The following is a 22,374-nucleotide window of genomic DNA, read 5'->3' on the forward strand; positions in this document are numbered from 1 at the left end:
TCTTGTCCAGTAGCAGAAACACTTACATTAAGAAACCACAGGTGTTGAACTGAAATCCTCCTTTAGTCCAGAAAATGTAAAATACCTGAATTGCATTATTACAAAACTTCTATAACCGTTGGATCGAATAATTATGGAATTGTACATATTTATTCATATTTTAAAGATATGTACTTTTAGGACTGCCATCTAATAAAAACAAGCTGCATGAGCGGGCTAGTACTGTCTAAACCTCAGTCACCATATCTTCTAAAACAGCCATGAGGCAGATCAACAGTTTGACAAACAGTTTGCTTTGTGAAGCACCGCCTCACTGGGAGGGAATCAAAAGGCTAACATGCCAATCAGGTGTAAGTTGGGCGGGTTAAAGTAAGAGAAACCCGATACTGCATTCAGAGCACGATGAAGACGAGCAAGCAAAATATCAGAGTTCAGGAGATACAAGATAGAAAATTTGACTGAATCAAGACATTGCCCAGAAGTTCAGACTGGGAAGCTAGCTGGCAAATTGCTAACTAAGTATGTGGAGCAGGAAAATAGGTCGTATTTACTTTAATTTATGCAACCAATTGCCTCAAAAAGATTCAATTACTGCTACATATAAAAGACAAGTGTAGTTACACCGTGTGATTTTGGCAAACAATATTCTTAAACTCATCCAAAATATTATTCTCCGTAAAACTTCTTTTATTTTCTGCCTACAGCAGCAGCAATATATTTGCTACATAGATTAAAGATTCATGGTCTCATTATTTGACATGGTTGTTCTGTTCAAAACCTTTTGGTTTGCTTGAGCAGAAATGGCGTAGTGTCTGGGCATGTTAAAATGTTCAACTTTTACCACCCAAAATCCTCATTACTTTCAAATAGTTCACTTTTTATTTTATTTTACTTGTTGCATGGACTCAACTTAAATAGATTAACTTATAATGCTTTTTTTTATATATCCAAATATTCCTGCCACTTGCTTAAGATGAGTACAAACAACAAGTCGATGATAATTAAGTGATGTTCGCTTGAACTTTTTGTTTAAGTCTAATGTTTTATTTTACAGTGAGGAAGGCCGGAGTCTAGCTTTAGCAGATGGCTGAAGGCGTCTGATCCGCTTCAAACTCAGTACCTGTTTGCTCCAAGGCAAAACTTTGGTAAGGTTAAATTTAGTGGCTAAAGAAAGTCAGACGGTTTATTCTCCAATGTGAGAAATCCCTTGAGGTAGTCAAGTTTCTTGTTTGATCAGATCTTGTTAGTCAGTATGATTACTAATTAACGGTTGATTCTTTTGTGTCTAGATACAATGTAATCATTCAATTCACAATTGAAGTTTTATTATCGGGATGCAGCAGATAAAATATTTCATAGTATATTTCACTGATTCCTTTCATACAGTCTAAACTCTCTGAAAAGGAAAAATGACCTTTCAGAGAAATATAATTTTGATTGCTTTGAGTATAATGATATTTTACTTAATTTGACTGATATGATCTTCTTTAGCGCATACTGATGCTTCGCATTGATCATTTATAAGCTTATCAATTACAAGAGGTGTTGTACTGTCTGTTAGAGAACATTAGTGAACAGCATCATTAGGACCGAGGAACAAAAGCTGCAGATCATTTTAAAGGTAACAAAACAATTCACCATGTTATGAGCAACTCTTGGAGCATGGTTGTGTAGTGAGTATGTTTAATTTTTATTTTTAGGTAAAGTGTACCAATAGCAAACTTAGTCAATGTTATTATAAGTGGGGCTAGTTGTCAGAAGATGTAAGTAAGTCTCCGTGAGAGGGAGTATTTAAGAAAAAACACAAATTCACTGATTGAATTTTTGGCTGATAGCCAGCATATATTTAAATTTGTGCAACAAACACCAAAAGAAAAAAAAAAACTATATAAAAACTGAATGACCATTCAGTTTGATAAATATTTACACATTCAATAAATCAATAGAAATCCAAGGGAACCTCACCGAGGCCTGTTTAGTCCCTGTCAGATATTGTTCAGAAATAAATTTACAGATGAGGAACTTTTACTAACATGTTTCACACTAGCAAGTGTTACAGAAAAAAAATCTGAGTTTCAAATGTATTTAAACCAAGATTTACTATTTTGGAGAAAACATGAAGCAGTGGGAAGATCAGTGTTGATTCAACAGCAAGAAAAAAAACTGAACAAAATCATTCACAGTGATGCCGGGCCAAATTCTGGAAAAGTCTGGACAAATTCTTTAACTGCGGAAAGATAAAAGTTAAATTTGAGTAGGCCTGTTTACTGTCTGTCACATATTCTTAAGAAGTACGTGTACAAATGAGGAACATTTACTGAAATGTATCACACTAGCAAGTGTTACAGAAAAAGAAAATCTATTAGAGTTTAAAATTGAAGTGATGAAGGAAATCACAAACTCATAGTCAACACTGGCTAATTGTGCTACCATAAATAATGCAGTAAAATAGTTAAACTGTAGGTTTTCTTTAGGGACTTTTGTTTCTATATGTCTTTATATACAAACACACACACATGACTTGGTGAGCAGCACTGTCATGGGGCCTCCTCCAAAAAGTCACGAGAATGAATCCTGTGCTGGCGTTTACTCCATATCAATCAACCCCCGATAGAGACCCAATTGAGATGATCGGAAATATAGAGAGCCACATGTGTCACGCATGATGACCGGAGGTCATGAGAGTCTTCCTGATGGCTGGGGCCTGTCCCGCTTCAGGCAGTATATCAGAAAGACCTTGTGTTTAAAAAAAACCGGATGTAGTTACAACAGCCAAATCTATTTGAATATACTATATTGTATGTTACTATTGATTTTCTAACACCGAACCCCTTGTCTCTGCTTCTATTGGCTAATTCAAACTCATAGAGGTCAGAAGGAGTTCACCTTAAACAATGTATGGCATTGAGACATCCTGAGGGACATGTTCAAAGTTCAACCCTCTCCCTGTCCAGTATTCTGCCCGGACACACGCACAAACACGAACGGCTTGGTGAGCAAAACCAGAGTTAATTACAACATTCTATTTAAATATATTATATCGTATATTATTCTTGATTATTTAACACTTATTGTTTTTTTTTATACTTTAATTGTATTACTCATAAAACTCGGAGCCTGTCTCTGTTTCTATTGGTTGAATTGAAATTAGCGGGAATATATTGTAACACGTGTTAAGCACGCTGAGGTCATGAGACCGGATGGGGGGTCATGTGACCGGATGGGGGGAGGGGCATCATGTGACCGGATGGGGGGAGGGGCATCATGTGACCGGAAATTAATATCAATTAATTAGGGTCATTAATCACTCATCCATCAAACTCCGATTAAAATTTGACAGAAGGGTGCCTATAGAGTCTCTCTCCCCTCTATTTTTCTCAAATGTTATCCTACTGATATGAAACTTATACCAGTAGTTCATAGAACATGTGTGATTATGTAGAAAAATGTATTTCACTCTTAACTCTTTATTTCTCTATTTTAGCAGGGGATGCATTTTACGGCAAAGCCTATTATTAGCCTGCCGATATCTGCATGCCCCCTCTATTTTTCTCAAATATAATCCTATTGATATAAAACTCATCCCAGTAGCTAAGAGGATAAGTGTAATTATGTAGAAAAGGTAAAATCCCTCTTGACTCTTTATTTTTTCAAGCTAGGAGGGGGATGCATTTTTTGGCAATATCGAATTTGAGCCTGCCGATATTTGCATGCCATACCTATTTTCCCCAAATATCATCCTATTGATATAAAACTCATACCAGCAGTTAAGGGAACAAATGTGATTATGTAGAAAATGTTATTTCTTTATTATCGCTATTGCAAGGATACTGAAGGAAATAAATCTGACAATGCATCTTTGCTAAATGTAAAGCATGCACAAACCATTTTTATTTTGGTTTAACATAAAAATTAAATCACTTTTTTTTTCATTAATTTCAACAAAAGAATATTCATAACAAAAATCTTTGGAAAACCAATTAAGTCAACAAAAATTATGTCACATGTTTAAACTGAAAATCCACTGAACTGCAGTCATTAACGAATTAGATTGGTACAAACATAAAATCTATAAACACATTGCACAGCAGCAGTCTGTGTCGGTTTGTGGGACCTTAATGCAGCCTTGGTGGTACCACCAGTTGCATCTGTCACATGTGATCTGTAAATACATAATACAAAATGGTCAAATAACAACATAAAGAATGTTTTCTTTTAGCTCCTTATCTGTTTACTGAAGGTGATTTTGGGTTTTGTCAACATAAAGCTTCTTCTTAATTATCAATATATGATTGGTAGCCCTTTATTTGAGGAGATGACAGCATGTTCCTGACATGTATGGAGGTAAAAAAATTCTAGGACCACAAGCAACTGTGTTTAATGTTTTACGACTGTACTTAAAAAAAAAAAAACTTAAGCTACTTCCCACTTACCTGCCTTGGGTGTTTATTTATTTTATTATGATTTATTTTTGTATATTTACATACTTTGCAACTATTTTAAGGATGGTATATGGTTTGCTTGAATTGATTTTTCACTGCATTACATTGTTGTCTTACCCACATGTGATCTTCTGTGTCCTCACTGTCACAGTGTCTGCAGAGTCTGTAGAGTCTCCACTGACAAACCGCATCTTTAAATTAATGTTATAAAATAATCTTAATGGTATTTTTTTGTGGTTTTTTTTTTTTCTTTTAAATAATTCCATTTGTTAGTGTTCTTTTGAAAGTGGAACAATAATCCTCTGTGTAGATCTCAGTTGTCTAATCATCCCTTTTTGATAATGTCTGGTCTCATAAACAAATACAAGTAATAGAAACTGTACATCATATTGGCATATTAGGCAGGCGCACATGGTGTCTGTCTATTCATGAATTGAAACACACATCTATTTAAGGTATTTCTGGGATTTATGGTAAAAGAAAGCATCACTTAGTGTTTACTTTTTTATAATTTTCTCCAACTTAAGCCACTGAAGGTATAAAAATGGCATTCAGAAAATTTTAATATGTCTATATATATATGTGTGTACATCTTGTGAAATTTGTCATTTTGTAAATGTTAATTTTATGAAAACACAGTAATGAATATAATGGTTCACATAATACATCTCATTCCAGTTTTGTACTTTCACAAACTGCAAGTCCTTTTTGTTTATTAAGTTACATTAAAGCTACTCAAGAAAAGTGTACGTAATTGTATCCTAGAACAATTTTAAGTTTGTTGATTATGTTTTTTGCCTCAACAGCTATTGGGCTGTTATGTGTAATTTATTTATTAGAGATCAAGGCCAGGTGTATTGAAATGTTCTTCACTAATTGAATTTGACATAAACACTAGCATGATTGTACTTCACACATCTGCAAAGTTCAATATTTTAATATTTCTAATTAGATAAAATAGCTGACCTAACACAATTTTTTTGTGCGTGCATGATTTTACACACAACATAGTATCCCACCCACATAGGAACTGAATAAAAAATATGTCAAAAGATACCTGATTCTGAGAGAAGTGTGGAAGAAATGTTGAGTCGCATGGTATTAACAGCTTCTGCTGTTGATGGAAAGTTCAGGTCCTTGTTTTCCAGTATGCACTCTGCAAACTTTAAAGGCAAATATATTTTTTTGAAAAAAGAAAGAAGAGTAACAGCGGACTCATTACAAAGACAAAATATTTGTCAAAGTATTAGATTGTCATATAGAGGTCATGACATTGATGAATAATTTAACATTTTTGCTATACTTATTTCAGACTCTTTCCATTGTCATTAAAATAAATCAACCATGTAATAAAGCAATATAATTCATAAACTACATTATATTTCAGGCAGAAATGCACAGTTTAAGTTGTTTAGCCAAAGCTGTTCATCATCTTAAAAGTTCTACTCCTACAAAATAGCATTAGATTAATGGCAATGTGATTATTAGAAAACCACTTTCATATTAATCTTTTTTTCACAACATCAAAAACGTAAACAAGCATGTATACCAATATATTGATATATAATTCTATCTATCTTCAGACATAGATAGATATACATGTATGTGGAAAGAGACAGAACAGTACACATAAAGGTTATATAAATTGATTTGTAAACAGGCAATGTTCTACATTACATAAGAAATATAAGTAATCATAGTCAAGTATATACAGTACAGACCAAAAGTTTGGACACACAGTTGTGTCCAAACTTTTGGTCTGTACTGTATATATATATATACTGTATATAAAAACATAAAACCACGGCTGCCCAAATCACGGCAGAATTAAATGTGCACCTCAACTCCCCTGTTTCCACCAAAACTGTCCGTCGGGAGCTCCACAGGGTCAATATACACGGCCGGGCTGCTATAGCCAAACCTTTGGTCACTCGTGCCAATGCCAAACGTCGGTTTCAATGGTGCGAGAAACGCAAATCTTGGGCTGTGGACAATATGAAACATGTATTGTTCTCTGATGAGTCCACCTTTACTGTTTTCCCCACATCCGGGAGAGTTACAGTGAAGTTACAGTGAAGCCCCAAAGAAGAGTACCACCCAGACTGTTGCATGCCCAGAGTGAAGCATGGGGGTGGATCAGTGATGGTTTGGGCTGCCATATCATGGCATTCCCTTGGCTCCATACTTGTGCTAGATGGGCGCGTCACTACCAAGGACTACCGAACCATTCTGGAGGACCATGTGCATCCATGTATATATACATATATACATATATACATATACATATATATATATATATATATATATATATATATATATATATATTTATACAGCACTTACTTTGAGGGCAAACACACCACATGAAACCACATCTTGCTGGATGGCATGTTATACTGTTTCACATTTCCACATTGACACTTTCATCCCTTTGCTTCTCATAAATGTCCTTGTTGAGAGGATAAAATGTTAAATTAACATTCTAGTTATCCAATTATGACATTTTTTATTATAATAAACAATAATTGTTCTTGTTTTTCTCACCTTGTTACTTCCAAGCAACTCTTCACATCTTTTTGGGACCCTCCAAGTGAGTTAAGGAAACCTTTTGTTATGAATATTCTTTTGTTGAAATTAATGAAAAAAAAAGTGATTTAATTTTTATGTTAAACCAAAATAAAAATGGTTTGTGCATGCTTTACATTTAGCAAAGATGCATTGTCAGATTTATTTCCTTCAGTATCCTTGCAATAGCGATAATAAAGAAATAACATTTTCTACATAATCACATTTGTTCCCTTAACTGCTGGTATGAGTTTTATATCAATAGGATGATATTTGGGGAAAATAGGTATGGCATGCAAATATCGGCAGGCTCAAATTCGATATTGCCAAAAAATGCATCCCCCTCCTAGCTTGAAAAAATAAAGAGTCAAGAGGGATTTTACCTTTTCTACATAATTACACTTATCCTCTTAGCTACTGGGATGAGTTTTATATCAATAGGATTATATTTGAGAAAAATAGAGGGGGCATGCAGATATCGGCAGGCTAATAATAGGCTTTGCCGTAAAATGCATCCCCTGCTAAAATAGAGAAATAAAGAGTTAAGAGTGAAATACATTTTTCTACATAATCACACATGTTCTATGAACTACTGGTATAAGTTTCATATCAGTAGGATAACATTTGAGAAAAATAGAGGGGGCATGCATATTTTGGCAGGCTCGACATCCATATTGCCAAAAAATGCATCCCCTGCTAAAATGGAGAAATAAAGAGTTAAGAGTGGAATAACTTTTTCTACATAATCACAGATGTTCTATGAACTGCTGGGATGAGTTTTATATCAATAGGATTATATTTGAGAAAAATAGAGGGGGCATGCAGATATTGGCAGGCTAATAATAGGCTCTGCCGTAAAATGCATCCCCTGCTAAAATAGAGAAATAAAGAGTTAAGAGTGAAATACATTTTTCTACATAATCACAGATGTTCTATGAATTGCTGGTATAAGTTTCATATCAATAGGATAATATTTGAGAAAAATAGAGGGGGCATGCAGATATTGGCAGGCTAATAATAGGCTTTGCCAAAAAATGCATCCCCTGCTAAAATGGATAAATAAAGAGTTTAGAGTGAAATAACTTTTTCTACATAATCAGAGTAGTTGTATGAACTGCTGGTATGAATTTCAAAGCAATAGGATAAAATTTGAGGAAAATAGGTAGGGCATGCATATTTTGGCAGGCTCGACATCCATATTGCCAAAAAATGCATCCCCTGCTAACTTGGATAAATAAAGAGTTTAGAGTGAAATAACTTTTTCTACAAAATCACACTTGTTCTATGAACTGCTGATATAAGTTTTAAATCAATAAGATAATATTTGAGGAAAATAGATAGGGCATGCATATTTTGGCAGGCTCGACATCCATATTGCCACAAAATGCATCCCCTGCTAACTTGGATAAATAAAGAGTTTAGAGTGAAATAACTTTTTCTACATAATCAGAGTAGTTGTATGAACTGCTGGTATGAATTTCATAGCAATAGGATAAAATTTGAGGAAAATAGGTAGGGCATGCATATTTTGGCAGGCTCGACATCCATATTGCCAAAAAAATGCTTCCCCTGGTAACATGAAGAAATAAAGAATTAAAGAGGGATTTCACCTTTTCTACATAATCAGAGATGTTCTATGAATTACTGGTATGGGTTTTATATCGATAGGATAATATTTGAAGAACATGGAGAGGCCATGCATATTTTGGCAGGCTAATAATAGGCTTTGCTGTACATGCATCCCCTGCTTACATGGAGAAATAAAGAGTCAAGAGTGAAATTACTTTTTCTATACAATCACACTTGTTTTATGAACTGCTGGTATACATTTTGTATCAGTAGAATTATATTTGTGGAAAATATATAAGGCCTACATATATTGGCAAGGTAATAATTTGCTATGCCAGAAAATGCATCCCTCTGCTAACTTGAAGAAATGAAGAGTTAAGAGGGACTTCACCTTTTCTACGTAATGACACTTATTCTCTGTGCAACTGCTATACGTTTCATATCAACAATAGACAGGGGATACAAATATTGGCAGGCTCAGTCATTAAAATGCATCCCCTCTACATTAATATGCTAGACAGTTAAGCATGATATAAAATGTTCTACATAATGGGCCTCTGTTTTGTAATACTTTAAGCTAATATGATGTTAAAAGAAAAATCGGGAAATTTCAAACCAAATGCGGAGAGCATTTTCTTCAGACACGGACTGAAAAACGTTCGACTCATTTGTCTCAATAAATGTGTAAAAACCGTATTTATTTCAATTAATCTGCGATATAAAACCCACCGTTTTAAGGCTGACATGTTTAAGAAACGTGATATTGTTACGAATATCTTTAAAAGTTTCGTCTTCGGTCATATTTCAGTCCGTTTCCTCATTAAAATGCGAGAGTTTAGAAAGATGCGCGCTCCCGCGACAGGGGATGCAATTCTCGGCAGGCATGCATTTCTGGGCATAACACCTGCTCCTTCGTCCACGGAGGCGCAGGCGATTCTTCTTGGTGGCTGTGTCCTTGGCGCGCCACCTGCAGCCCTTGATGTTTTCCTTTTTGCTGCCGCCATCCGGATCACAGCCACGGGGGGCATCTGCCTGCGCCTGCTCACCAGCAAGTTTCTGGAGGTCCAAATGGCGTCTTTGATGGTGGCGAGGGTGAGCCACATCTCAGCAAAGTCTTTTTTAGCCATTTTCTGCTGGCTCACCCCGTACAGCACTAGCTGTGCATGAAGGACCTCCCTTGCTGGCAAGTGTGGGAATTGCAAGGAGCCGGCCTTCGCCCACAGGTCCACAGCAGCGCTGCACTCCCACAGCAGGTGCCCCACCGACTCCGGCGCGCCACAACCGGGTCGGGGGCAGATGGACGTTGCAGACATGCCGCGGGAGTGCATAACGGCTCTGACCGGCAGGATCCCATGAGCCACCATCCATGACAGGTCCTGGAGTCTCTTTGGAAGGACGGGATGGCTCACGTTGTGCCAAACGGTGGAGGCATCTCCATTAAAGTGTAGAAGCTGATTTAACAAGAAGAGACAAGTTGTCTAAACATCATTTTTAAGTTCATTAATTCACAGCATACAAGAGTCAAATTAATGTAACACACGTCCATCTCACTCACGGTGCAGCACAGGATACAAAAACATGTCGCTAAGCACTCTGGGAAATAGTTCCCACTCCTGTCTTTTTCGTCTTTCAGTTTTTTAAGTGCTAACCTAAAAACTCTGCTTTATTCAACTCTTGTAGGTTTGACAAAATTAATAAAAAGTTAACACAACTTACTCCTGTAAGTTTATCTTTCTCAAACTCACAGATTTATGTTCAAAATCTAAAACTCGCTAAATTTATTTGACTTAAAGAGTAGAAGCTACATGCAAATAATTGCAGCTCAAATGTTTAACAGTATATATGTAACAGTCACACTGGAACCAGGAGCTGCACCAGTTACTTCCTATGTATGACAAAGTGTGGGACACACTCAACCAGTGGGCACAACATGCATGGTCAGATCCCTGCAGCCAGCAGTGCAGTTAGGCAGCTCACTCAGATCTCTGTGAAAGCAAAAAAAAAACAAAACAGGAGTTGTTTTTTTGTATTTCCTGTGGGGAATTTATTATACTGTTCAACATTTAAAAAAAGCATTTAAAAACATATTTAGTTGTGATTAAAATGTCATCTATAATCAACCACTGAAAAGTATGTGGACTTTCTCCATTTCTTTCAAATATTGCTTTCCAAGTCTAGATGATTTCATCATAACGCTGCAGAATTAAACTAGGCCATGCAATGACAGTGCAATGACTAAAACATCACTTTGAGATCAGTAGTTCTGTATGCTATTTCATGTAAGAAGTGGGAGAGCCAAAATGTTTCTGTTTATGTTTATAGCTAAGTAGTTTCCTCACATGTGCATTTGGCTCAGAGGGGAGGAAGAGTTGGCTTCTATTGAAACTAAGGCAGCGTGTCTGGGGATTCACTGAATGCTTCACTGTTAGAACAAGAAAGAACAGCTACACTGACAGCTTCACACTTCAGTCATCACGCTTATGTAGAGCATTTTTCTCTATATAAAAAAATGTTATGTATAAACATAATCACATTATGTTTATACATAATGTGATTGAATTCAGGCCAGAGTTTGTATGTTCTCTCCAGGTACTCCAGCTTCCTCTCACAGTCCAAAAACATAACTAACTACATTTTCATGATGCATTTTCTCAAATATTTCTGTAAATTCTGTTAATATATAAAAAAAAAAAAACCCACATAATTTTGCAATTGCATTGTTTCCATAAAATCAGAAATGAACCAAAAATCACACATGAATCAACTTGCTAAGTCATTAAAATCATGGTGGAGACATGAAAACATTCACATGCAATATATTCATATTTCAGCCATGTGGCTAGAGCTCATCATCTATTAGCAAATCAGAGAATACATCGGCATCTTATTCAGGCGTTGGAGTGACAAGCCCCGTCTATATGCGAGTGGCTATGTATGTAGAGCTTTGGGGAAATTGCAGTTAATGATTTTACAGAAGAACTATGGATTCATGACGTTGGAATGACACAGAAGTTTTTATTAGCTGTGTGACGCTGTGAGAGCTCTGCTGGGGCCAGAAAAAAACAAAAACAAAGCATCATCCTCCTACTGCTTCCTGTCATCTTCCTTGTTGTTTTTGCCAGTAGTAACATCATGTTGAGACGTGTGATGCTTAAAAAGTGTTTGCAGTTTTGCAAAATACATCTATTTTGATATGGCTGAAAAACCATCGTAGTGTGAAAACTTTTCATTGAAAAACATTGTTTTTTTTTAAATTGGCTTTTTTAACTGCTTTCAAATTGATTATTGTCATTTCTATTTGTGCGGTTTTATGGTTAACGGAAATGGAGCAAATGCTTCACAAAAGACTGTCTCTATTAGTTGTGCTTTCTTTGTTTCAGCTTATTTGTCTGTAGGCTGCACTGAAAAATAATTCTAAAACTGACCAATAGATGGCGGCCTTAATCATTCCATAAACAGTAGCGCAGGTGTAGGATGTCTACGTTCTTGTTCTGCACCATTCATAATTTTATTAGCAGTATAAGCAACCAAAAAATATTAGATTTCAGCAAAAAAAAAAAAAAAAAATGGAACTGAGCATCAAGACTTGATTTGTGAACATAGTAAGCTAAAATAGAAATGGTGAGCTATCTTTTGGCACAGTAAGCACCCTATGGGTCGATCTGGCAGTTACTTTTACCTGTTTGTCTCAAAGACCAGGTACTGGAGAGTGTCCACAACAAAATAGGACATCAAGGGATTGAGAGTACCGTGAACCGGGAAGTGTTTCTGAGTAGGTTTAGAAGCTAGGTAGCTAGAAGCTGAGTAGGCTAAAAGAAGCTAAGAACAAGAGTATAAAACAGAAAATCTCTGTGGGTTAAAAGTTGAGCAGGACCGGGGTGACTCCCTCCCAAGTCCGGAGTCGTTCCTTCCTTCCAGACAGCGCTGGTGCTCAGAGGGGGAAACCTGCCCTGAAGCTCCTTCCCTCCTGCCTCACCCGGAGAGCCAGGCCGCCGCTGCTTGGACCTCTACTCGTGTAGCGCCGGCTCCTTCGTCCACGGCAACACGTTCTGTGTTGTCCACGGAGGCGCAGGCGATTATTCTTGGTGGCTGTGTCCTTGGCGCGCCACCTGCAGCCCTTGATGTCTCTCTTGTTGCTGCTGCCATCCGGATCACAGCCACGGGGGGCATCTGCCTGCGCCTACTCACCAGCAAGTTTCTGGAGGTCCAAATGGCGTCTTTGATGGTGGCTGGGGTGAGCCACCTCTCAGCGAAGTCCTTTTTAGTCATTTTCAGCTGGCTCACCCCGTACAGCGCTAGCTGTACATGAAGGACCTCCCTTGCTGGCAAGTGTGGGAATTGCAAGGAGCCGGCTTTCGCCCACAGGTCCACAGCAGCGCTGCACTCCCACAGCAGGTGCCTCACCGACTCCGGCGCACCACAACCGGGTCGGGGGCAGATGGACGTTGCAGACATGCCGCGGGAGTGCATAACGGCTCTGACCGGCAGGATCCCATGAGCCACCATCCATGACAGGTCCTGGAGTCTCTTTGGAAGGACGGGACGGCTCACGTTGCGCCAAACGGTGGAGGCGTCTCCATACAGGAGGCCGCGCACTGGAGTCACTGTTTCCCGGTCCTGCACAACAGAAATAATAAAACAATGATTTGTTAAAATCTTGTTCTCCTCTCCTTCCAGTCTAAAACGTTCTAAAAATTTCCGTATAAAAGCATATGCAGGAGGAAGGTTAAAAGCTACTGGGGTTCTAAAATCTCTTTTTATCATTTTTAATTTTCTGTTTCTTTTTCTGTCTAAAAAGTCATACCTATCGTGTTTGTCATTAAAGCCATAAATATTTAAGAGGTTAAAATCCTGTCCGTTAAAAGTCAGATTTGCTAAAAGTGCTCGTCCCTCTCTCACCACGGTGCTCCCCTTCACCAAGATGTGCGGGTTGTTTATTAAAATGGCCACGCCGTCATTTTTATTTTCGTTGGAGCCGCTCCATATAGACGGCCGTGGCCACAAGTCCTGCCACCGGGTGTAATTCTTTAAAAACGGGAGTGAACATTCTTGTTGTAAAAACACATCTGACTGTATGGAGCTTAAAAAGGATAAAACACTCTGAGCTCTAACTCGCGACTTCACACTTCTAACATTAATGGTTGAGAAGGTGAGAGTCATGAGTATGATGGCTAAAATCAAGTACAACATTTTAAAGGATTAGAACAAGATAAGACTAATTTAAACCCATGTTAAAAAACGGGCGGTCATTAAAACAAGGCGGGTTCAGAGACTGTCCTGTGAATAGAGCTCTTCCTTCCCACATGGTGGTGCAGGTCGGGTTGGAGCTCCATTCCCCCTTCGGGCTCTCGGTGTCGGCCGTCTTTCTAAAGCCGTTACCTTGTTTGGGTCCTCTGGGGTTGATTGGTGAGCAAAGTCTAGGAACGAGACCTCATTGGATGAGCCAGGGAGGAAGGCTCTGGATTCCTCTCCGAAAGAACCGAAGAGTTCCTCGAGCCTTCCTCTCTTCCCTACCTTGGGGGTAAGGTCGGAAGGTGACTCAGATGCCGGCCTCTTAGCCAGCTGGGCATCGGGGAGGGGGGCATCATCGCTGCTGTCCGTCTGTTCTTCCTCAGAGTCCGAGCTAGCTCCGCCTTCGGTTAGCATCTCCCCCCCCCTCACTGGATGTTTCGGTCTGGGGGGGGGGGGCTTCCTTCCCCTCCCCGCTTCCCGCCATCTCCTCTCCTCCAATCAGAGGACCTGGCGGGAGATTTGAATTTTCCGACCCAGCTGTCCACTTGCTCATTAGCCGTTTCCGTTAGCGTCTCTTTTCCTTTTTTCAGTTTATTCGCAAACGATTTTGGACAGTCTCTGAACAAATGATCCTGTCCACCACACAAATTACATTTCCGCCCGTTCGTACACTCATCAAAAGTGTGTCCCACTTCTCGACATTTACCGCAGAAAACCTTTTCACAAGTTTCGGCCAGATGACCATGATCCGGCACAGTTTGGGTTGGCCTTGATAGTGAATGTAGCCTCTGTTCTCCCTCAGGACTATCATTTGAGGGGAGATGCTTCAGGCCCTGGAAGCCTTGGGGGTCTTCCCATTGTTTAATGGGGACCCGCCAAGCACAGTTCCAGATGCCGTCCACATCCCGCACCTTCATAGCCTGGCCTCTCACAGTGCAGTATCTACCCAGCCACATACAGATGTCTTCAGCACTGACAGTCTCATTGAACATCCTGACAATCACCGTTTTCAGGGAGTTGTCAGTCAGTTTCTCAACGTCAAATATTGAAAACTGGGTCTTAGCATTTTCAAACCGTGTCCAAAATTCTTTGAGAAGTGCGGCAGAGCAAAAACTTACGTCATATCCCTTATTGAAAGGCAGGGTAAGGATACAATTCAGGTCATCTGGCCGAAACTTCAGTACCTGTTGAATCAGCTTCCTGGAAAAGTCTAATCTCGTTATTCTATTTTCTTCGTCTTTTTCCTTTAATAAAAATCGAACACTGTGGTGCCTCCACATGCCGGCATGGCTAGCCGCCATGGTGGAGGCACCACCAGTTAAAGGTTTAAAACCTTTACTAAAACCAATAAATAGTTAAGAAACACCAATAAATACAAATAAAAGGTAAAAAGATATTTTCCACTACTTAGTGGTCAATATCTCAACCGGGGACAAGATTTACTGAACCTCTAAATCAGTGGTAACAGCCAAGTCACAAAGATTACCACTATCACCACCCAATGGAGGGGACCGCTGTCTTAGCCAAAAGGCCGAGAAGCGATTTCTTTTGTAATATAATTTTATTTCCTCTTGGGGACTGGCCACCGTTTCTATGCCGTCCTTTCATTTTAATTCTGGTTGTTGCTCTGCTCTGACTCCCCGTGTCCTCCATGGTTTTTGTTATTAATTTTTTTCATTAAATCGACAAAAACTACTCAACACCCCACTGCATTTGGGTCTTTTGTCATTTAACATCATGACAGGCATCTTGTTTTGGTCATCTAATTGACAATTTAGGGTTTTGGAACTTCTTTCATGTACCTTTTACTCTGCTTTCAGAGTGAGCTTAATTGACAGACTTAGGCTGTCACCTGTACAGCCTAAGGAAAGTTCTCTACTTCTACATAATTTTTTATAGTGGAATGCTTATGAGGAATTATGTCGAGACCTCTTTAAATCCTTATGAGATTCTTAAGCTGCTGCAGTTTTCTTTTTGATGGCCTCACACAGCTATTTGGATTTCACCATGGGGTTCACCCTTGTCTCAACTGTTGGAAAGCATACAGAATGTCCATCAGGTGACATATATATACGGTAAGCAGATCAACATATGCACCATCTGGCATGTAGAATAATTCAGAAGTTTCTTGGCCAGTTTTACTTAACATTTCTTAAAACAAATTGATCGCTTTTTTTCAGCTCATCAGCTGAAGAAATTCCTCACGTTTAAGAAGAAAGATATGAAGCAAAATAAATAAACAACCCACTGTTATTAACATTAGGTCAATACATTTTGGTCAAGTGGAACTAAAAATTTGTCATTCAAAGAATTACTGTAGTAGCCAGGTTTCCCCCAGAAAACTTGCCAAGTCTGATGGTCGGGGCGTGGGGGCAGTCAACCGGCAGCCCCCTTTCTTTTTGAATTAAAAAATTTAAGTTGTCAGGAAATTAAAATATATAACTAGGTAATCGTGTTATTGGAAGACAATGTTGACAATACGGCTTAAGGCACCCTAGATCTTCAGTGGCCCCCAAAATGCTTAGAGTAAAGAAACCACTTTTTAGTTAGATTTGGGGGATTTATCCTAATTTATTCCTCACTAGAAATTCGATATTAATTGAATTTCATTAATATTTTCAAATCTTTAGTTTTGCTTACTCACAGTGTTTCAATTTCACAAAATTGTTCAAAATGATATTGAATATTCCTTTTATCAAATATGTTAGAAGAACCTGAAGGCTGTATTCACACCCGGCACATGTTCATGTTCCCCATTGGTCCAGACCTTTTCTGCAGGTGTGAACATTGCAGTTAAAGTGTGGACAAAACATCTGGACATCTTTTTTTTCTTTCAACAGCTCCTTCTTTCCTCTCCATCAGCATTTTCTTAAAAATGTGTTACAATTGCACACTTTCACATAGTTTTGACTGACTTGAGCTTTCCTTATAGTCCGAAGCTATGAAGGTTAAGTTAGTCTGAGTTTGTGGGTTTCTTTAGCCATTCTGGAGCTACAACGCTGCTGCAGGGCAGCAATTTGTTTCCTCAGCTCTACTAGTCTGAAGGAATCCTTAACCCCTTGGAGTCTGACAGGATGGTTGGACCTTCTTGCTGCAAGGCAACAGTGTTACCATTTGCAGCCCCTAAGCTACACATGATGGGCAACAAAAGAAGACAAAAATGGATGAAACGTGATCTGGGAGCAGCTAATAAAATATGGAGGACATTTACTTCTGAGTCTAACTTGGCTTCACACAAGGAGCAGAACCTCAAAATTAAGCACAAAAGGGGTAAGAGAAATGAAACAAAGCTTGAGAAAGCAGCTGTAAATCAATCTGAAGCAGTTCCCATGACATGTCTATAAAACACATCCATTCTCTCTTCAGTATGCACTTCGGCAACAAACTGTGGAACATTAATGCCCCTGTTCAACTCTTCATTTTTTATTCTGTTTTATTTTGGTAAGTTCTGAAATCTAGACATGCAGACATGTTTATTCTCTGAGCAATTCCCTAAAAATATCTTTTGTAATGGATGGCATAGTTTTACGACTGGTTCAAGGTCATAAGAAAAACGGGAGACCAGTGGTTAAAGTGCATAAAAAGGAATATTTATTAACTCAAACAATGGATTGTGGGTGTCTGTATCAGTGGTGTAATGCAAATGCTGGGATGTGGTTTATGAGTGCATATGGAAGTGTTGAAGTGCAAAAACAAAGACAAACTCAAATGTGCAAAAGGAGGGGCGCTGAGGCCTGGCAACACACCACAAGCATCAAGCAGCAGAGTGGACGCTGAAGGCGACCCAGAAGGTGGAGACAGCCAGGTTTAAATGCTCTGTGCTCCAAATTTACAAATCAGCAGCACCTGTAAAGGGGAGGAACACAAAGACAGACAACAAGACACCTACAACCCAGCCCATAAGGCCCAGGGCCATAACACATAGTAAGGATCTTTATCAAAGTTGAGCCCACATTCTGATCAACATTAACTTGGATATCGAAAGTAGAACAGAAGCTGGTATGCCTTAGCAAACTGAACTCTCTTTTTTGTTATTTGTGGAAAAGATTAAAAAAGATGTCAGAAACATTACTTAACGTTTCAACATAGTGTTCAAAACATTCCTCACAGACTTTGTACCATGTTGACATCTTATCATTCAGTCAGTGCAGAATTGTAATCTGCACATCCATGAAGTGAATCTCCAATTGAATCACATTTCAAAGCACGTCGTAAGTATCGAGCAGGGTGGGGGGTGGGGGGTACAGTACAGTGAACCCTCGTTTTTCGCGGGGATTACATTCCAAAAAGAACCCGCGATAGGCGAAATCCGTGAAGTAGGAACCTTTATGTTTTCCATAATACATTGAAACCAAAGAACAAAACCTTTTTACAGGCCCAAACATTTGTTTAACAAATAAAAAGTACTGTATAAACATTTCTTTTTTTTTTTTACAAATAACTACTGTACTGTAAAATAATAATTTTAATATGAACTGAAGGCGGATTCCTGTGCCTGAATTGCAGAGATCAGCGCCGCCCCACCGCGACCTGAGTCATTGGATTAGAACGGGAGAAAATAAAAAATGATTATGAAAAAAAACAAAACAAAGTACAGTAGGACAAATATTGACTCATGTGTATTTCACTGCTCTTCTGACTGAGCCGTTGCAGCCTGACTCCGCTCTGTAGCGGTTTTTAGGTAGGTGTGTTTTTTCGAGAGAAGAACATAGTTATCGGTTGTTATTGTCGCTCTTTTTTCTTCTGGGCAAAAAGATTCTTATAAACCGACATGCCACCATCGATTATGTTAAATTTGGCAAGCTGTTTTACGTACGTGTACATATTAAACCGCAACGTTGTTGACACACAGGTAGAGAAGAAGCGGAGAGACTGTTTAGCCAATCAGAATGCAGAACACAATGCACGATGCAAATCTGTGAAACAGCGAGACCGCGAAAGGTGAACCGCGAAATAACGAGGGTTCACTGTACTCTGATGTTGTTTTGTTACTCATTCTGCTGCAAGTTGGCTCAATTTTGAAGACGTAACCGGTAAAATCCGGTTTAGGATTTTCAAAATAAAAGATCCGGAAGTAGTTCATTATTTCTTGCGCGACCCGGTACCAATTGGTCCGCTGACTGGTGGTTGGGGACCACTGATCTAGACCAGGGCTGCTAGGTTTTCAAGACCGGGTCTTGAAAACCTGACGACTCTGATGGCTCAAATTAGCCTCCATTCATCCATTCTTCTATTCTTCTATTGTTCTATTGTACATGTGGTCGTTGACCGTCAGGGCAGAAGGTAGGGATGTGAATAGTCCATGTTGAGGGTGGGTATCTATGATACCTACAACTAGTAAGTTTAGTTTTGAAGCGATGTTTTTGGAGAGATGTGACTTTTTGCAGTTGATCCATGATGTTGTGCTGCATTATCCAGGTCATTTTGCCAAATGTACATAGAGTTTGCAAAACATACAATCTGTTTCAAAAAGTATGCAAAGGTTTTTCTAAAAGAAATGAGTAATGTTTCTCTTTGAAATAAAGCTAAGAGGGTATAAAATGACAGTTTAGAAATAAACTAACCAAATTAATTGTGTTGATCCACCTCAAAAAAATCATGCAAAAAGTGTAAGCAAAAGAGATCTGGGAGACTTTGCACATGCAAATTTGCATGCAGCCTTTTGTGCTGTGGAGGATATTTTATACTGTATTTTATTTTACTCACAACATTGGAACCTCAAACATTGTCCTGAGCCGTATGCAATGAAATTTCGTTCTGTATACACCCTGTGCATTGAAAATGACAACAAAGTCAGTCTAAGTCGAAGTCGAAGTCTAAGGAACAATTGTGCAACTGTGAGATGCGTTGAGGCCATTACCAGGGTACTTAAGGGTACTTAGGCCATTTGGACAACTCTAGACTGAATAGGAGTGTTGTCTACGTGGACTACCTTCAGCCGTTCTAGTGCTAGAGGATATATATCTATCTCTCTCTCTCTCTCTCTATATATATATATATATATACACTGCTCAAAAAAATAAAGGGAACACTCAAAAACACATCCTAGATCTGAATGAAAGAAATATTCTCATTGAATACTTTGTTCTGTACAAAGTTGAATGTGCTGACAACAAAATCACACAAAAATCATCAATGGAAATCAAATTTATTAACCAATGGAGGCCTGGATTTGGAGCCACACACAAAATTAAAGTGAAACAACACTACACGCTGATCCAACTTTAATGTAATGTCCTTAAAACAAGTCAAAATGAGGCTCAGTATTGTGTGTGGCCTCCACGTGCCTGTATGACCTCCCTACAACGCCTGGGCATGCTCCTGATAGTCTCCTGAGGGATCTCCTCCCAGACCTGGACTAAAGCATCCGCCAACTCCTGGACAGTCTGTGGTGCAACGTGACGTTGGTGGATGGAGCGAGACATGATGTCCCAGATGTGCTCAATCGGATTCAGGTCTGGGGAACGGGCTGGCCAGTCCATAGCTTCAATGCCTTCATCTTGCAGGAACTGCTGACACACTCCAGCCACATGAGGTCTAGCATTGTCCTGCATTAGGAGGAACCCAGGGCCAACCGCACCAGCATATGGTCTCACAAGGGGTCTGAGGATCTCATCTCGGTACCTAATGGCAGTCAGGCTACCTCTGGTGAGCACATGGAGGGCTGTGCGGCCCTCCAAAGAAATGCCACCCCACACCATTACTGACCCACTGCCAAACCGGTCATGCTGAAGGATGTTGCAGGCAGCAGACCGCTCTCCACGGCGTCTCCAGACTCTGTCACGTCTGTCACATGTGCTCAGTGTGAACCTGCTTTCATCTGTGAAGAGCACAAGGCGCCAGTGGCGAATTTGCCAATCCTGGTGTTCTCTGGCAAATGCCAAGCATCCTGCACGGTGTTGGGCTGTGAGCACAACCCCCATCTGTGGACGTCGGGCCCTCATACCATCCTCATGGAGTCGGTTTCTAACCGTTTGTGCAGACACATGCACATTTGTGGCCTGCTGGAGGTCATTTTGCAGGGCTCTGGCAGTGCTCCTCCTGCTCCTTCTTGCACAAAGGCGGAGGTAGCGGTCCTGCTGCTGGGTTGTTGCCCTCCTACGGCCTCCTCCACGTCTCCTGGTGTACTGGCCTGTCTCCTGGTAGCGCCTCCAGCCTCTGGACACTACGCTGACAGACACAGCAAACCTTCTTGCCACAGCTCGCATTGATGTGCCATCCTGGATGAGCTGCACTACCTGAGCCACTTGTGTGGGTTGTGGAGTCCGTCTCATGCTACCACGAGTGTGAAAGCACCACCAACATTCAAAACTGACCAAAACATCAGCCAGACAGCATAGGTACTGAGAAGTGGTCTGTGGTCCCAACTGCAGAACCACTCCTTTATTGAGTGTGTCTTGCTAATTGCCAATAATTTCCACCTGTTGTCTATTCCATTTGCACAACAGCAGGTGAAATTGATTGTCAATCAGTGTTGCTTCCTAAGTGGACAGTTTGATTTCACAGAAGTTTGATTTACTTGGAGTTATATTGTGTTGTTTAAGTGTTCCCTTTATTTTTTTGAGCAGTGTATATATATATATATATATATGTAATATATCTATATACTCAACTCAATCTCAACTCAAACTCAGCAGAGATTGAGTTGAGCTGAAAGCCTATTGGAACCTGAGAAGAAAGGTTGTGTGCCCCCTTAAGTGACTGTGATAAATAAGACTTCTCAGGATTCATGGGCGCCTAAAGCCATCTATGTTAAGACAGCCCAGTCAGCAGCCATTTAGTCTACTGATGGTCAAAAATGTTGTCTCCTTCACAATGCTAAATTTCAATAATAGTAGTAACAGCTAAGTGTTTCACAACCCCCCTTTTTTTTTTTTTTACTGCCGTTGATGTCGGAGCTAGTAAATGGTAGCATTAAGTGATTAAATATATAAGTGAGCATGGAGAAACTATTCACAGAGAGGAAGGTAGGGAGATATTAACTTGAGCGATGTAGGTCAAACTGAAACAGAAGGGCATTTTAAGAAACGGATGGACTGAGCAAGTGGCTGTTCAAGGGCTGAAATTAGTGGCCTTTTGTACCCTGCAATTACACACTCCATCACACACACTTAGTTCCCCTTGATTCATCACCCAAACGCATGGAGCTGCACATGAACATGAACTCTGTGCTGTCACAGGTGAAGGAAGAATTGGAAATCATGTGGCATGTGAGCATCTTTCAGCCAATCTGAGATCCTCAGGTGGCTTCTCCTTCAATCCAGAGCCCAGAGGGGGGCTTGACAAGCCAGATTGACCTTGTCTGTTGAAACAGGTAGAGTAGAAAAAACGACAGAAAGGTGAACATTGCTTTTTAAGGCAGTGGCAGATTAGGAGTGATGATTTCCCCACTCCCCACCCAGGAAAAGAACCCCACACACAGAAGAACGTCTTCCTGCTTGCTTTTCTCTGTTTTAAAGCTTAGAATCTGTTAAATTCTTATTTAGGCAAGTCAGACTTCTCTTGGCTGTGCTTTCACCTGCAGGATCATACATCAAAAACTCAGCTCATCTGTCTTGCTAAGGCATGA

The 22,374-nt window shown here is 39.6% G+C and overlaps 1 long non-coding RNA gene across 1 annotated transcript; it reads right to left on the bottom strand.

The window, feature by feature from the left end:
* Positions 1-3,785: 3,785 nt before the first annotated feature.
* Positions 3,786-5,183, bottom strand: LOC116711847 (uncharacterized). The gene is made up of 2 exons (XR_004337348.1): positions 4,560-5,183; positions 3,786-4,162 (listed from the first exon to the last, which is right to left on the bottom strand). It is a non-coding gene; the product is annotated as an uncharacterized LOC116711847 (long non-coding RNA).
* Between the last annotated feature and the right edge of the window lie 17,191 nt (positions 5,184-22,374).

Source organism: Xiphophorus hellerii, chromosome 21, assembly GCF_003331165.1.
Source record: "Xiphophorus hellerii strain 12219 chromosome 21, Xiphophorus_hellerii-4.1, whole genome shotgun sequence".
NCBI classification, from domain to species: domain Eukaryota; kingdom Metazoa; phylum Chordata; class Actinopteri; order Cyprinodontiformes; family Poeciliidae; genus Xiphophorus; species Xiphophorus hellerii.